The sequence below is a fragment of the Balaenoptera borealis genome, assembly GCF_965194805.1.
Source record: "Balaenoptera borealis genome assembly, chromosome: 13".
Lineage (NCBI taxonomy): Eukaryota > Metazoa > Chordata > Mammalia > Artiodactyla > Balaenopteridae > Balaenoptera > Balaenoptera borealis.
In genome coordinates this window covers 58283856-58301922 of record NC_138870.1, presented here as the reverse complement: position 1 = coordinate 58301922, position 18067 = coordinate 58283856, and the positions used below count along the sequence as shown (strand labels likewise).

The following is an 18067-nucleotide window of genomic DNA, read 5'->3' as shown; positions in this document are numbered from 1 at the left end:
AGGCGGATTCTTAACCACTGCGCCACCAGGAAAGCCCCGGGGGTGTACTCTTTATAGCGGTGCACAGGTTTCTCATTGTGGTGGCTTCTTTTGTTGCGGAGCATGGGCTCTGGACGCGCGGGTTTCAGTAGTTGTGGCTCACAGGATCTAGAGCGCAGGCTCAGTAGTTGTGGAGCACGGGCTTAGTTGCTCCGCAGTATGCGGGATCTTCCCAGACCAGGGATCAAACCTGTGTCCCCTGCATTGGCAGGCGGATTCTTAACCACTGTGCCACCAGGGAAGCCCATAAATTGTATTTTTGAACTGAGAAAAATTCTTGAATTCTGTGACCACTGCCCCACAACCCGCAATCCCCTATCCACCCCCAGGCAGCTCAACACAGATTCCTATTCTCACCTCTCAGTCAAGCATTGCTCTCTGGCTTAAAGGAATAAAACTTGGCTTGGCCAAGGTCACCTTCTAACTGCCAGGCTCACCAGACTCCTCAGCCCTTATGCTCTCTGTAGCATTTGGCCCAGTGGAACACTCTTCCCTACTTGAAACCTTTGTTCCTCGACTTCCAGAACACCATTTCCTCCCCATATTTTTCTTCTTATTTCTCTGAAAACTCTTCCTAGTTCCCTTTTCATTTCCTCTTTCTGGTCTTAGATGGTGGGGTTTCCCAGGGTTCCACCTCTGGCCCTTTCTTTGCTCACTCTACCTACTCTTCCTATGGGATTTCATCCAAGCCCAAAGCCTGAATTACTATCTGTATGCTAATAACTCCCTGGGGGAAGCCTGATATACTGAAACCTCCAATAGGCCAATAGTACGGCAAGAAATAAAATGCAGAAGTCTGTTGCTAGAGTGCAGCAGGAGATTCCTTGTATGGGGACAAGTTGGACATTTGAATGCTGACCTGTTTTCCCCTCTCTTCACCATCCCCAACCCCAAGCCCTGCCTAAAATAGAATAAAAGACAGCAGACTGAGCCCCACTATTCTGCTTCTCCTGATCTACAGATTCCTCATATCTAGGGACTGTTGAGACCAGAACTTGGACCTAGGGGCCCATGTCCATTCACAGGTCCAGGTAACATCAGTTGGTGTATATCTTTTACAACCTTTGTTTGGAAGTAAAACAGAGTAAAAAGTAGTCTTTGCTGAGTCCCCAGTCGTCATTCTCACCAATCCTTGAACCTGGACCAGCTTCTGTGGCGGGCCTAGCTCACTGCCAAATCTCTAGTTGCAATTCAAGCCTCTCATGTGACCTGCTCATACAATACTGACCTCTGCCCAACTGGGCCACATGCCCCAAGGGAGATCTCCATCTTCTTGCACCATCCTTCCTGGGTTAGATCCCTAACTCAATGGTTGGCCGCTCCAAGCCACTACTCTGCCCACTCACTCATGTTGGAAATCTGAGAATCAACCTAATTTTTCTTTCCTCTCCACCCTTGTATTCAGTCATGAATGGATTCCATCTCATCAATACCTTTCAAGTCTGCATTCCTTCCCTGCTAATGTCCACTATCACTGGCTTGATCCAGGCGTCCAGGATCTGTTAAGCCTTAGAGTTAAGGCTTAAGTGTGGAGCCAGTAGCCCTCTTTGATCTGAAAAATACAGATACAACCAGAAAATGAGATAAATTTATTCCATTATTAAGAAAATTAACCTAGTTATAAAGGTAATTATGTTTCTGAAAATAGAAAGGGTTATACAAAGAGGGTCACCATTTATTTTAATTACCTGAGCTACTACAGATTTATTATTTTTTAAGTGATGATTATCTTACTTTTCTCAAATAATCAAGAAATCGGAGAATGTTTTGTTAACTCATTTTCTTTTTAATGACTAGGCCTTTTCTTCCCACAACTTAAACTATATCAATCGTATATTCTCCAACACCTTTTTTCTTTGGTTGAGTCTCCTAAGGGACTTGAGACCAAGGAAGCAAGTTCAGTTATCTTACATTGGAACACGAACATGACTGAAAGGTAGAGGTATATTGTGGGGCAGGAGAGTGCATTTGGGGGGCTGAGAAAGTAAAGATAGTGTTCCCACAACATGCAAAGCCAGTACCAATACTTAAAACAGCATTAGGTGGATTGAAAAGCCCTTTTAAATACCTTACTTTTTCTATATTCTCTTAAAATCTAAATATAAATTATCATTAGCAAATAATTATGATGAATAATAACAGTGTCACTTAATTTCCTGCTGGCTGAGGCCTGGCAGAGTTGAAGCATGCTGAACTCAAGAGCATGCAATTTTAGAATTGAACAATTAAACTCAGAGAAGATGAGAGCAGAGGTTACCATGGCAACCTGATCCCAGGACCCTGTGTGCGACCATATTGTTTCAGTGTTTGAGTCACAGAGGCTGGTTATTGTGATTTAAAATCCAGGCAATGTTTGGGTACAGATAGTGAGTTTCCCCTGTGCAACTTTAGAAAGAACAGGTAGTCTGGAGTCTGCTGAAGAGCATTATATAATCTTCAGTGAAGTGATGATCAGTTAATGGAAATAATTAGTTGTAGCTAATAACGATGATTAGTTTTAAGCTATGTCATAAACATATTAGAATTATGGGTTCTGTAAAAATAATTGCATTAAAATTTAATAGTTAAGTATAATTGTATAATTAGTTTTCATTCATTCAACAATACTGATTAAATCCTAGTATGTGCCAGACCTTGCTGTAGGTATGGGATTCAGTGAACAAAATAGGGTAGACAAACAACATAAATAACTTATGGTATCTGGTGTGTTCAAATATGATAAGGACTATAAAGACAAAATAAAGTAGGGCAGGGGGATTGGGGGTGTGTGGGACAGTGGGAGTGTGGTATGGCAGTTTTAAATTGGGTTGTCAGAGAAGGTCTCATAGAGAAGATGACATTTGAACAGACTCAGAAACGTTGAGGGGTGAGCCATGCAGGCATTTGGGGAAGAACATTCCAGGCAGAGGAAATGCCAGTGCAAAGGCCCTGAGGTAGAGGCATGCTTGTCATGTTCAAGGAACAGCAAGAGAACTGGAGTAAAGGGGAGAATAGTAACAGAAGAGATCAAAGTAGAAACAGAAGGCAGGACCATATAGGGCTTTGTAGGTCACTGAAAGTATTTTTGGCCTTTATTCTGGGAGAAATAGGCAGCTACTAAAAGATTTTGAGCAGAAGGGTGACATGACCAGTTAGGAGGCAATAGCCTCCTTAATTGTTACTAAGGGGGAAAATTATGGTCACTGGGGGTTAGTAATGGAAGTGGGGAGAAGTGTTCAGATTCTGGATATATTTTGAAAGTACATAGATACAATGGGATTTCCTGATGGATTGGATATGGAGTATGAAAGAAAGAGAGGGGTTAAAGATGACTACAAGGTTTGGGGCCTAAGCAACTGGAATAATGTAATTACCATCATTTGGGAAGGGGAAAACTGGATGGAGGGGGTTTGGTGGTGGAGATGGGATGGAATGAGAGAGCAGAATAAAGTTTGAGTTATCTATTAGAAATACATGGTGGGGGGACTTCCCTGGTGGCACAGTGGTTAAGAATCTGCCTGCCAATGCTAGGGGACACGGGTTCAAGCCCCGGTCTGGGAAGATCCCACATGCCGCAGAGCAACGAAGCCGGTGTGCCACAACTACTGAGCCTGCACTCTGGAGCCCCCGAACCACAACTACTGAGCCCGCATGCCACAACTACTGAAGCCTGAGCACCTAGAGCCCGTGCTCTGCAACAAGAGAAGCCACCGCTCACTGCAACTAGAGAAAGCCCGTGCACAGCAACGAAGACCCAACGCAGCCAAAAATAATAAATAAATTAATTAATTAAAAAGAAAGCATCACACAGGGAGAATAGCTCCGTGCTTCGTGACCACCTAGAGGGGTGAGATAGGGAGGGTGGGAGGGAGATGCAAGAAGGAGGGGATATGGGGATATATGTATACATATAGCTGATTCACTTTGTTATACAGCAGAAACTAACACAACATTGTAAAGCAATTATACTCCAATAAAGATGTTAAAAAAAAAAAGAATCAGTGTAGAAGAAAAATATATGTGTGTGTGTGTTTCATATATATGTGGTAAAATATTTGAAGATGAATTCTTTAAGAAGGGCATATGTTTGAAATTAAACTGTTTTAGTTAACGAAAAAAAAAAAAAAAGAAAGAAATACATAGGGGAATTCCCTGGTGGTTCAGTGGTTAAAACTCCGAGCTTCCACTGCAGGGGGCACGGGTTCGATCCCTGGTCAGGGAACTAAGATCCCGCATACCATGTGGTGTGGCCAAAAAGAAAAAGAAAAAAAGAAATACATAGGGAAAGAAAAGACAGTTGGAGATACAAGTCCAGAGCTTGCGGGGAGTTTAGGCTGGAGGTATAAAGTCGGGGGTCACAGGGCAAATGGATGGTATTTAGAGCCACAAGAATAGGTGAGACAACCAGGGGACAGAGAAGAGGCCAGACTGAGCTCTAGGACACTGTAATAGTAAGATGTTGAGAAGAAAAGATGGGACCAGCAAAAGACTAAGGAGCCAGAGAGATAAAAGCAAAACCAAGTAAGCATGGAGTCTTAGAAACCAAATGAGGAAAGCATTTCCAGGAGGAGGGAATGATCAAAGATGTTAAAGGCTGCTGATGGGGTAACTGCCATTGATTTAAGCCACGTGGAGGTCATTGGTGCCCTTGACACTCATCAGAGTGATGAGAGTGGAGGTTGATTGGAGTGGTTGCCAGAAAATATCAGGTGAGGAGTTGGAGACAGCCTGTAGACAGATCTTTTAAGGCCTGTTCTTTTGGGGTGTCAGCTAGAGGGAAAGTGGGGTAGAGAAGGTTTTTCTTTAGAGAGGAGATTTAATAGCATGTTTTTATGCTATATATATATGAAATTATTACTATTTTATATTTGATTATTTTATATTGAAATTTATCTTCCAGATACTATATTCCTTATTCCCTAGGACCTCCAATTAGTCAAACCTTCATCTTTCACCTGGGATATTGACACTTTCCTGGCTACATTAATGTCTTTATTCAGTTGGATAACATGGTCAGTCTTTCAACTTGGAATTTCTCACTCACGTGGATTCTGAATGTCCCTTGCCCTTCTGACATGCCCAATGAGCCACACCAACACTAGTTCATCCATAGCATTCTTGGTCTCTGTTCCTAGTCTCAGGTTCCACAGTGATGCTGGAGAAACATGCAGAACATGCAGATGTAATCTGCCACTCACCCATAATATCCTGCCTGATCCAGGCCCTTGGCACTGTGCTGTATTTCCTGTATCTCTTGTTCCTTACCTATTGAATTGATCCCACTGACTGAGTCTAGGTTAAATAGGAGCATTTGCAGGTCATGTGCCGCCTGTAACGTCTACCCTGCTGGCCAAAGGGCCGGATGGTTGTAAAGCCCTGCGGCATCTCTGCAGCCCAGCACAGGCAGAGCTCACAGGCAAGCAAGAGGGGTTGTGCCTTCTGTATAACAGCAGCAGCAGCTGGCTTTTGCAGGAAGACCCAGTGGAGCTATGCAAATCTCTTTAGAAATATAGTGGGACGATGCCCTTGAGGGGTGAGCTCTGAGAAATCACAGGCAGACACTGAGAATCCCCTTCTCTGTGTATAAAATCCCTGTTGCTGGAGATGGCTGTTCAGAAGCCGACAAGGAGGGAGTGAGGCCCAGGGGTGTGAATATATGGCACCCAGCTGAGCTGAACAGAGAAGAGGATCCACACTACATAGGGACTGAGAAATTTTCCCTTTGCTGCTTATAGGCCTCAGGTGTAGAGCTGAGTTAATCATGCTCCTTGGTTTGCTTGCTATCTCCCTTCCCAGCCCCACGGAACCATCTCCCCAATGCCTCCTAAGTCAGGTTATTTACAGTTGCAACAAAACACACACACATTTTAAAGTTAGCTCATATTTGTAAAACTGCCAGAATATAGCTCTTATTCCATTGTGAGGGTTCAGTCTTTAATCTTGTCTACCTACATAAAGAGGCAAGCTCAACTTACCAGAAACTGCATTTATTCTGCAATAGCAGAGGAATTGCAATTCAGGAAACGCTCACTGTAGCAAGCTGCAGGTGAGTCTGATGACAGTTTGGAGTGGGCTGTATTTAAGGGCAAGGACTGCAGAGGGGAGGTCCAGCCAGAGTCCAAGCAATAAGTTGACTGGCTTGAAGTTGGGGAGAAACTCTTGGAAGGTGTTCATTGGTCAAGAGGTAAGTCTTGGTCGTCTGTAAAACAGGCATTTATGGGGAAATCAGTCACTAAGTTCTTTAAGTTTGGTTCTTCTGAGGGCGTGTGTGTGAGATTCTCCATTTTGTAGCCTCTGGTTCCATTTTAGATTGGAATGCTTTCACATCATTTTGATATTTTCATCAGGTCGTGAGTTAATCCCACTCAGGTACAGTTAAAGGTATATCAAAAGTGGGTAGAATTGGACTTCCCTGGAACTCCAGGGGTTAAGACTCCGTGCTTCCACTGTAGGGGGCGAGGTGTTTGATCCCTGGTCCCAGAACTAAGATCCTGCATGCTGTGGCAAAACCAAAAACAAACAAAAAAAACCCAACTGGGTAGAGGCAACTAACAAGTGTAGTCGAGATTTTTGTGCCCAGAGTGAGCATTTATTATATCATTCAGTAAATACTTACCAAATGTCCACTACATGTTAGCATTGTTTTTATTTTTCTTTCAATTTATAGAATTACTACATATATCAAGTACCCACCTGGGGTGATTTTGACACAATGAATTCTCCTACCCCAATGGGGTGTCCTACAATTCAATTCAATACTGATACTAAGTACTCAAGAGTTAGTGCAGACCCCACAGGTTAAGGGCTCAGTCGCACAAGACTACACCCACTTCAAACTCCAGGTTTAAGTCCTGAGCCGTCCGTACATCTGACCAACTGGCTATAAATCAGAGGTTCTCAGGACCTTCTTCCTAGATTCCATAATTTACTGGATGGCTTGCAGAACTCAGGAACACTCTTTGTTTACGTTTACCACTTTATTATGGAGGATACAGCTCAGGAACAGCCAAGTGGAAGAGATGCATATTGGGGGGGGTGGCCAGGGGGTGCTGTGAGGACACAGAGCTTCTATGCCCTCTCCAGGCATGCCAGCCTCCCAGCACTTCAATGTTGTTCCAAACCCAGAAGCTCTCTGAATATCATGCAAGAGTTTTTACAGAACTCAATCTCCCTCACCTTCCCCCAGCCCCTCACCTTGCTCTTCCTTCCCAGAGTTGGTGGGTGGGGCTCAAAGTTCCAGCTCTACTTGGTCTTCCTGGAACCAGTCCAATCTAAGCCATCTAGGGGACCCGCCCTAAGTCACCAGATTAACATAAACTCAGGTGTGATCAAAGGGGCTTGTTAGGAATAATAAAAGATACTCTTATCACTCAGGAAATTCCAAGGCTTAAAAGCTGCTAAAGGAGCTCTGTGCCCCAAACCAGGGACAAAGAACCAAGTATATTTTTGTATCCTACCACACCATTTGTCAGTGTCTCTGATGTACTGCCGAGATGCCCGCCTCGGATCTGAGCCTTGTTCTCGCAACTGCTGGGAAGTGTCGGCAGCTGACAGCTCTCAGCTGAGCTGCTCTCTGGGAATTGCTCTCAGTTGAGGACCCTCAGCTCTTCCAAGGTTACAGAAGGTTCTCTCCCTGGGGAAAGTCAGCATTCAATGCCTTGGCTTACAGGGGGGGACGGGGGCAGGGCAGAGCTAGTCTGAAGGAACTTCCTAGCTTTAGGTCTTATTGTGACTGCTTTACAGTCATTTCCTCTCTGCTCATTCCCATTTCTTCCTTCCCCATGATGTTGACCCTAAGGGCATTCCTTAATAAAACCTCTGCATGCAAATCTCCCTCTCAGAGTCAGTTTCTAGGAACCCACCTAAGACACCAGGCATGATGCTTGGAAGTTTACATGTAACGTAATCTAATTTTCTTAACAACCCCAAGAGGTAGACATTATTAACCACTTTAGAGAAGAGGATACCGAAAACTAGTAAAGTTGAATAACTTTCCCATAGTCACAGAGCTAAGGTGTGATTGACTCTAGTCTGTTTAATTTCAAAACTACACTGTTTTCGCTGTGACACCTCAACCTACTGGCCATTTCTGGTGGAAGCAGGGGAAAGGGAGGTGCTAGGGTTCAAGTCCTGAGGGTGTTAAGAATTGCTGAGCTGTGAGGAAGAAATGAAAGAAAGTCAAGGTGGGAGGCTGGAGAAATCAACTCTTCCACTTGACTAGGGAGCCCTAGATTGAGATTCTGCAGGTGGGAAGAGTCAGAAATAAAGGAGAGAAGGAGGAATGAGTTCAGGAATTGAACAAGTAGAGCAGTTAAGAGTCTTACTCTGTAACCCAGAATTACTACTGTGTGGGTCCTGGAGAATGTCAGTGGGGTGGACACATCTTTCAAGGAGCTAAATTAAGTGTAACGTTGGCCACATCCCATAATTTTTATGTATATTTGTCATTTATGTATATATTTGTCACCTGAGAAATTATTGTGAGTCTAGGAGGTGTAGGTTAACAAGTACATTGATATTTTGATTTCTTCTTGCCTTCCTGCTCATTTACCCTTCCAGTAAGCCTTTAAGAAACACATTACATTAGACTGCGGGCAGCCAAAAATCAATGAAACACAATTCCTGTCGAGGCATTAACAGTCTAGTGGGAGAAACAGACATTCAAACAACAACGACAAAGACAAAAAGGCCCATAAGGAAGCTCTGAGCACCCACTGGAGGGAAGCACTAACTCCGACTGGGATAATAGTCCTGGAGGGGTTTAAGGGAAATGTCCCCTGGATTGGAAATCAGGTTATACTGAGAGCAAAACCGGAAGAATCGATTCATAATGGATAAGATTAGCCATCAGGAAAAATTATCCAATATATTGTCTATAAGTGTGTACTTCCTTTGCTTAAACCCTTCAATGGCTCTCTATTTTCCTTAGGAATAAATTCAAACCACTTACCATGACCTTTCTTTATTCCTTGCTTTTCCAATTTCATCTCAGATCCCCAGTGATTAGTAAACACAAGAAGTTGGAGAATCACACGGGATAACACATGAGAGATTTAGTACAGAGCTTGGCGCTTGTGCCAGCTCTTTCAGCTCCAAACCACCTTCTCTGTCAAGGTGATAGACCTTCTGTGACCCTGGGGCTGGGACTCTGCAAACCACGTTTCTGCTTTGCCGGCTGGCTCGCTGCTAGGCTCTGCCTTCAGGGGGCGCTAGAGGGAGGCTGAAAGGCTGGAGGAGGAAAAGCGACTCACTCCTCCCAGGGTCCCTCCTGTTCCAGAGAGCCTCATTCCCACAAAGTTCACCGCCGCAGCTGCAGGTCCTCTTCTGGAAGCAGTGGAATCCAGTTTTCCGTTTTTCTAACAAACACCTGCAGCCCCAGCTTCCTAGTGCTCCCTCAGAGCAGCACCAGCAGAGGTCTGGGGAGATTTCTGATTGTCACAGTTCAGAGGATGTATGTCGGGGGTTGCTATTGGCATCTAATGAAGAGAGGCCAGAGATGCTGCTAAACATCCTGCAATTCACCGACAGCCCCCTCTGCAAAAAATTATTCGGTCCAAAATGTCAACCGTGTCGTGCTTCAGAAACTGAGTTTTCTCTTTGCCCTTTTCAGTTAATTTTATACATAAACAATTCTTTATAGTGAATTCTTTCTGATCAAATAATTGTCATGGTTTTTGGCTGAATCCTGACTGATTCAGCTCTCAATAGTGTTAAAAGAAATTGGATGACTTAGGGGAAAGCTGAAGATATCCATGGTTGAATCTAAAAAATATGATTAATTGTAAATGAGTTCATTCTTCATGTATCATGATATGAATTAAAAATATAAAGTCTAAAAGGGATTATAAATCAAGAGGCAGTGATATTATTTAGGAAAAGATAACTTTTCTCTTGGAGTGGGGCCTGAGAGAACGGGGGCAGAGGATTGCTGATTTTAATTTTAAGCGCTTCTGTACTATTTTGTAAAACTCATGTTCAGGTATTTATTTATTTATTTATTTTAGAAATTCACGTTCTTTTATTTACTTATTTATGACTGTGTTGAGTCTTCGTTTCTGTGCGAGGGCTTTCTCTAGTTGCGGCAAGTGGGGACCACTCTTCATCGCGGTGCGCGGACCTCTCACCATCGCGGCCTCTCTTGTTGTGGAGCACAGGCTCCAGACGCGCAGGCTCAGTAATTGTGGCTCACGGGCCCAGTTGCTCCGTGGCATGTGGGATCTTCCCAGACCAGGGCTCGAACGCGTGTCCCCTGCATTGGCAGGCAGATTCTCAACCACCGCGCCACCAGGGAAGCCCTCAGGTATTATTTTGATTAAAAATTTTAAGGGACTTCCCTGGTGGTGCAGTGGTTAAGAATCCGCCTGCCAATGCAGGGGACACAGGTTTGATCCCTGCTCTGGGAAGATCCCGCATACTGTGGAGCAACTAAGCCCGTGCTCCACAACTACTGAGCCTGCGCTCTAGATCCTGTGAGCCACAACTACTGAGCCCACATGCCACAATTACTGAAGCCCACATGCCTAGAGCCCATGCTCCGCAACAAGAGAAGCTACCGCAATGAAAAGCGCACGCACTGCAAAGAAGAGTAGCCCCTGCTCGCTGCAACTAGAGAAAGCCCACGCGCATCAAGGAAGACCCAACGTAGCCAAAAATAATAAAATTTTTTTAAAAAGTAAGAAAAAAATCCACTACATATGTACCACTCAATAAATATTATACAACGGAAGCCTCAAGCCAGTGGCTGACAGATATGTTTTGTTTGGCCTTCACTGTATTGTTTAAATGGCCAATATTGCAAAAATATAAGAATTTACATAAAAGTACAGTTTTAAAAAATTTCCCCCCAAAATTAAAAATTTGGCAGTGACAAGCCTTCATTTGCACATGGTAACTGTCAGCTGTGCTTGAGCCGCTGCCCACTTTCGACAAAGTATATGCTTTCCATTTTGCCATGGTCCTCACCACTCCCTGCTTCCTTCATTTGGGCTACTGGCTTGCTCCCATATGTATTGGAGTTTGCAAGCCAGATTAAATAATCTTTAGTGTCTTATACCGTGGTGCCATCAACATACAAAGCAACAAAAGGAATTTACATAAGAGTCACTGATCAAGATTGGCACAAGCCCGGTAACATTGATATATATATATATTTTTTGGCTGTGCTGTGGCATGCGGGATCTTAGTTCCCCAACTAGGGTTCAAACCTGGGCCCCCTGCATTGGAAGCGTTGGAGTCTTAACCACTGGACCACTGGGGAAGTACCCCATTGATTTTTTTTTTTTTAATTATTAGCACCTTTAATTATTATTTATTTATTTATTTATTTATTTATTTATTTTTGGCTGTGTTGGGTCTTCGTTTCTGTGCGAGGGCTTCCTCTAGATGCGGCAAGCGGGGGCCACTCTTCATTGCGGTGTGTGGGCCTCTCACTATTGTGGCCTCTCTTGTTGCGAAGCACAGGCTCCAGACGTGCAGGCTCAGTAGTTGTGGCTCACGGGCCTAGTTGCTCCTCGGCATGTGGGATCTTCCCAGACCAGAGCTCGAACCCGTGTCCCCTGCATTGGCAGGCAGATTCTCAACCACCGCGCCACCAGGGAAGCCCTACCCCATTGATTTTTTTTTTTTTTTTAAATTTCTGGCTGTGTTGGGTCTTCGTTTCTGTGCGAGGGCTTTCTCCAGTTGCGGCGAGTGGGGGCCACTCTTCATCGCGGTGCGCGGGCCTCACTATCGCGGCCTCTCGTTGCGGAGCACAGGCTCCAGACGCGCAGGCTCAGCCGTTGTGGCGCACGGGCTTAGTTGCTCCGCGGCATGTGGGATCCTCCCAGACCAGGGCCCGAACCCGTGTACCCTGCATCGGCAGGCAGACTCTCAACCACTGCACCACCAGGGAAGCCCTACCCCATTGATTTTTAAATGAAGTAAGAGAATGACTCCTCTTGTACCAACTTATGATAAGTTATGTGCCCGGTACAGTACTGTTCTAACTGAATTAATTCAGTTAATCCTCACAACGGTACAATGAAATAAGTCATGGTATCCATTTTACAGATGCAAAAAATCAAGGCACAGAGAGGTTAATAAATGACACAATATCACACAAATACCCTCCACACGTCATCTATGTTTAACAAATATTTAAAAATAAAAAACAAACATTCCATGCAGTTTGTTCAGGTGGTTACTGTATTCACTAGGACACAAATATCAGAAAGCCAGTTCAAACCAGCTCTAAAACAAAACGTCTCAAATGTGGATTAATTGGCTCACACAATCAAACCACAGGATGCCAAGATTGGAGCAGGCCCCTGTGTGATTGCACACAGCCGGTTCTCTTGTTCTCTCTCTCTCCCTCTCTAATTCATATTCTCTTTGTGTGTTGACTTCATTCTTTCAGGTTCCTCTTTGCGGTGGATATTGCAGGCTGGAAAGAAGACCCCGACATAGAATTTAATGCTCAGGCTGGTTTTTTCTGTTTTTTTAAAAATTTATTTATTTATTTTTATTTTTGGCTGCGTTAGGTCTTTGTTGCTGTGTGCGGGCTTTCTCTAGTTGCGGCAAGCGGGGGCTACTCTTCATTGCGGTGCGCAGGCTTCTCATTGCGGTGGTTTCTCTTGTTGCGGGGCTCGGGCTTTAGGCATGCAGGCTTCAGTAGTTGTGGCACGCGGGCTCAGTAGTTGTGGCACGCGGGCTCTAGAGCACAGCCTCAGTAGTTGTGACGCACGGGCTTAGTTGCTCCGCGGCATGTGGGATCTTCCTGGACCAGGGCTTGAACCTGTGTCCCCTGCATTGGCAGGCAGATTCTTAACCACTGTGCCACCAGGGAAGCCCCTCAGGATGTTTACTGAGGAGTACCCTCAGGATTAACACCTGTGGAAGGGAAAAGCCGGCTGCAGGACTGGGCAGAGGGAAAAGCTGAGCTGTGATGCAGGCCCAGCGCTGGCCTAGGCTGACCCCATCAGGAACTGTGGAGTTAGAATAGCCCTTCAGAGTTGTCCCAAGTTGGATGGAGATGGCCTGGCCGCTGCATCCATCAGTCTTTGCATGTGGGCTGCTCAGGGCAGGGGTGACTTTGGGTGAGGAAGCTCTCTGTAGCTGAGGCAGTCCCTGAAGGCTGACAGCCAAAAGCTGTGGGCCAGCAATACTCCCAGCTGCTGGGCCAAGTCCTCGACTGAAGCGGGATCTTGGCCCTGCATCCCCTGGGGGATGTGACTGACAGCCATTCTAGGGTCACATTCTTATAATTTTCCCTCTAAGGAAAAAGAAAGATCTTCCTTGAACTCCAACAAATTCCAGGGAAGGACTCTGGTCTATCTTGAATCACATGCCCATTCCTTGGGCCAGTGATTTAGCCAGGGGGTGAGAACTATGATAGGTGCATTCTTGGTCATGCCCACCCTTGTAAGCAGCTGGGTGCTCCGCAGAGGACTGGGGTTGGCAGCCCCACAAAACCCTATAGAGTCTGGGAAGAGCATTTCCCCATCGAAACGGGGGGTGGTGCTGTAATCCCAAGAAGAGGAAGGGAGTGTATTATTCCGACTAAAACAATAACTCTCACAACAGTTTTCCTTTCATTGTTTCTCAGTCAGCCTTTCAACTTTGACCTGCTCCTCAATGATACTGGCAGCTGAACCCTTTATATGGCTGGAAACCTGAGAAGGGCACATGGCTGTATACTTGGGGCGAATAAAAGTCAGCTGGCCCTTCCAAGCCTGCAAGAATAAAGGAGCAGTGACATCCATCAATTTCTGACCTCAACCTAGCCTCATGATAGAGGCTTTACATTAGTTCCCAGCTTTTGCACAATGTCCCCCCTTCTCCCCAATCAACCAATGAGAACTTGATGAGTCAGAAACTTAATAGTCTGTCTTGATCCTAGAGCTTCAACCCCTCTTGATACATACTCCAAACACCTGCCAGCTCAGCCAGGTAAGGTGCAAAATCCCACTGCATTAGTGGAATATTATCCTCTGCTTCCTCTCCATGCTTGTCTCTGTTCCATTCCCCAGTTTTGTCTTCATCTTTCATTTGAGATCCTCCAGTTCCTTGACCTTGCTGTTTGCTTTGAATCTTTCTGATCCTGACTTTTGGCTCCTAGTCAACAGCCCTCTCTTGGATTCATTGCCCACACCTGTCCTAGTCAACCCTGTGGTCCTCACTAACTTGACAGCCACTCTCCTGCTTGATCCCCCATGAGTGAGGCACAAAGGACCTCAAAATGCTGCACTCTGTACATCCATGTGGTTTCGATTCTTTGGAAGAAATTCAAATGGAAAAGCGTACAGTGAATAAAAATGAGAGTCATGCAAATAGGAGAAACCAGAAATCTGCCAAGAGACTCACAAAGTAATAGCTGCCTGATGGGCTTCCCACGGTCCAGAGTCTGACCTTGCAGGCAACCGCATGTGATCTTGTCAATTGGTTGTAGCTAGGGATGTTGACTGATCCTGCTGAAACTCTGCAAGAGATTGAAAATTATGCATAAGAATGACAATCTATTATTTTACAGAGGAAATGTAACTATGAGAGGCACTAGACACTTGATGCTTCTTGTCAGCATATTCTCTCCTTTATGGCAACTTCCAACTTTTGCTCATTTTATAAGGTGTTAAGGACAAAGGTTATAAAATACATAAATGATTTTCTGTAATGGGTAGAGCAAGGGTGACACTGATGAACTGAACTATTGGCTGGCAGGCAGTGCCACCTTGTGGCAGTTCCAAGTGTCCACTGGTCAGCAGAGGTGGGAAAGGGCACATTCGGTGAGTGAAATGGTGGCTTGAGTGTCTTTGTGAAATATAAAAGTGTCATTTGTGTAACAGACACAGGAAAGTCAAGGACTGCCTCTACTTTTTGCATTGTGTTCACAATTGTTTAGATCTCTTAATGTTCTCCCTTGGGTCAAGTCTTGCTGGCCTCAGAAGCATTTTGTCTCTCTGAGCTGACTGCATACCTCTGAGCAGTTAATGTAATGTGTTTACATCTCCAGGTGAACATTTATTCCCAAGTGCTCGGGGGACAATTTACCATGTCTCTTGTGTACAGGCCATGTGGCTTCCTGCTGTTACAAGAGTCCAGGAAGTAGGGCCAGGCCAGCACTCTTGTGATGCTATTGGAGGCTGTACCATGCCAAGCCTGCTTCTTCCTGGGTCTCTTGAATCATCTATGTGGTTCTGCTCTGTCATCTTCCAGCCCCACACCCAACTACCCCAGGGGTTGCCAGAGACCTGCTCCTCTCTAGAGGATGTCTCCAGTTCTTGTTTTCCTTGCTTCATATGGAATAGTTGAATTACCTGGCTCATCCTCATCATGATTTCTCAACAGGTGCCTAGCTACCTGCTGCATGTCCACATGCCCTGCACTTGGGGATCCAGTTTCTGTTCAGACCTTGGGTGGCAGGTTGAAAACTGGACTGAACCTCTTGGCCCGTGTTTGGCCTTTGATCATCTGTCCTGGGAAGAGTGCCCGGCTCTGACCTTCTCCCCCTGTCCCTTCTTATTCCTCTCCAATTCCCTTTCCCCACTTCTCCAGACGTGCTATTGGGCTGATATTCCAAGTGGAGCACTCCAAATGCTTGCTGGGGCAAACTCTGCACAGTCCCAGGAAAAAAAAATTGTCCTTTAAGGCAGTCTGACCTAGGACCCCTGTACAGATGCAACCTCAGCTCACAGCATGGATGGTTCTCCAGTGTCACGGAGAAGGTCACGTGCATTTTCCTGTCACAATAAAATGGGACACGAGAGTGCCATTCTTGCATGAGTCATTAGATGTAATGCACTCAATTTATTCTTTAGTTGAATAATTTTGCTCCATTACTGAATAAATGATGAACAAGGTAAGTGATGAACAGGGTGAATGAAGAATATGATGCATTTTTGGCATTGTAGCGGAAAATTATGCTGAGAGTTTTAATACATTTAAATTCTCCATTAATTTATTACGTCTATCCACTGAGCACTTTTGCATACTCCATTTAATTTATTTTCCATAAATGTATTCTGTAGTGTAGGACATTCTGATAGAGGTTCTCCTGTGTTTCTTGGCTTCTCTAGCTTATATGTTGTCACTTCCCACCTCAAATTCTATGCCCCAGCAACAGTAAGTGCCATTTATTGTCTCAAATATGCCATGCTCTTTTTCACTCTGATTCTCCTCTCATTATGCCTGAAATAGTGTCTTTACCAGACCAACAGAAGTGGGGAGGAGTAATTTCTACCAATCCATTACATTTTTATCCAACAGTATGGGAAAATATCCCTAAACCTACGTCCAGGTAGGGTGCCCTCCTTATGTGCTCTGCTTGTCAAGCTTCCCAGGGTGCCCACCCCTGAGTGTGCTCAAATGCCACTGCAAACCCAACGCCTTACATACCTGAGGAGATTGGTCCCATGCTCACTGTAGCAACCAGTACTCTTGAGTGGAACATTTTAAAAAAGTTAAGTAACTGTCCTCTTTAACGCAGACCTATCATTGTTGAGTATTTTTACAGTATGCATATGCTGTCAAGGCAGCAGAAATTCTGAAACTGAATTATTAGAGTATAGTGATATTTACAGTGAATGGGTGATTTTTTTTTCTATTTTCTAAATTTTAAAAAATGTCAATATTGCTCCCAAGAATGTGTGGGGTTCAGAAACCCAAAGGCAAACTTGGGGAATCATTATAAAAAAATGAAAAATAAAAATCTTTACAAAAATTTTCAGAACTTTGATTTGCTTTGATGTTCAGCTAGTAGAAGTGAATTAAATGTCTTTAAACAATGTTTTTTTAGTAGAATATTTATTTCTCTAAAAAATTCTATAACTTACATGGCATACATACACACCTATGTGGTAAAAGTGTAAAGATATGAATGGGAGAGGAAGGAAAACATGGGAGGTTTCGACTGTATTTGTAGTGGGTTTTTTCCTAGTTTTACTGAGATATGGCTGACGCATAACATTGTATAGTTTAAGATGTACAACATAACGATTTGATATATGTATATATTGTGAAATGATCACCACAGTAAGTTTAGTTAACATCTATCACCTCACAGAGTTACATTTTCTTTTCTTATAATGAGAGAACTTTTAAGCTCTACTCTCAGCAATTTTCAAGACAGTATTGTTAACTATTGTCACCATGCTGTACATTACATCCCCAGGACTTACTCATCTTGTAACTGGAAGTTTGTACCTTTTGACCACCTTCACCCATTTCCCTATTTCTCTGTAGTGTTTTATTTCTTAGGTGGTGTAATGGGCGAACCAGTGTTTATTATATTATTCTTTAAAAAAATGGATTTAAAATCCATTTTTCCGGGCTTCCCTGGTGGCGCAGTGGTTGAGAGTCTGCCTGCTAATGCAGGGGACACGGGTTCGAGCCCTGGTCTGGGAGGATCCCACATGCCACGGAGCAGCTGGGCCCGTGAGCCACAGCTGCTGAGCCTGCGCGTCTGGAGCCTGTGCCCCGCAGCGGGAGGGGCCGTGATGGTGAGAGGCCCGCGCACCGCGATGAAGAGTGGCCCCCGCTTGCCGCAACTAGAGAAGGCCCTCGCATGAACCGAAGACCCAACACAGCCAAAAATAAATAAATAAAGTAGCTATTAAAAAAAAAAAATTAAAAAAAATAAAATAAAATCCATTTTTCCCTACTCCTCACTGAATAAGTTGAAAGTAGTCTCCAGTTAATAGCCTCCCCAGGAAGCATGTGTCTTGCTCTTGCCATGCCCACGGCATCTTGTACTTCCCCCCTCTTGATGCTGATCACATTAGACTGTGTTTTGATTGAGAAGTGCGCTTCTCTTTCTCTGTCTCTCCCAGTGGGCTGTGAACTCTTTGCTTGTTTGTTTTATTTTTGGCCATGCCACACGGCTCGTGGGATCTTGGTTCCCCAACCAGGGATTGAACCCGAGTCCTGGGGATTGAAAGTGTGGAGTCCTAACCACTGGACCTCCGAGGAATTCCCTGGACTGTGAACTCTTAAGGGCAGGGGTCGTTGATTCCTCACTATCTCCCTAACCCTAAGTGCAGTGCTCACACAGAAATGGTGCTCAGTAAGTTTGTGGAAT

The 18067-nt window shown here is 44.6% G+C and overlaps 1 long non-coding RNA gene across 1 annotated transcript; it reads left to right on the top strand.

Moving 5' to 3' along the window:
* The first annotated feature begins 200 nt into the window (after positions 1 to 200).
* LOC309609815 lies at positions 201 to 17637 on the top strand. Its single transcript, XR_014233600.1, has 2 exons — positions 201 to 9997; positions 10319 to 17637. It is a non-coding gene; the product is annotated as an uncharacterized lncRNA (long non-coding RNA).
* The last annotated feature ends 430 nt before the right edge of the window (positions 17638 to 18067 follow it).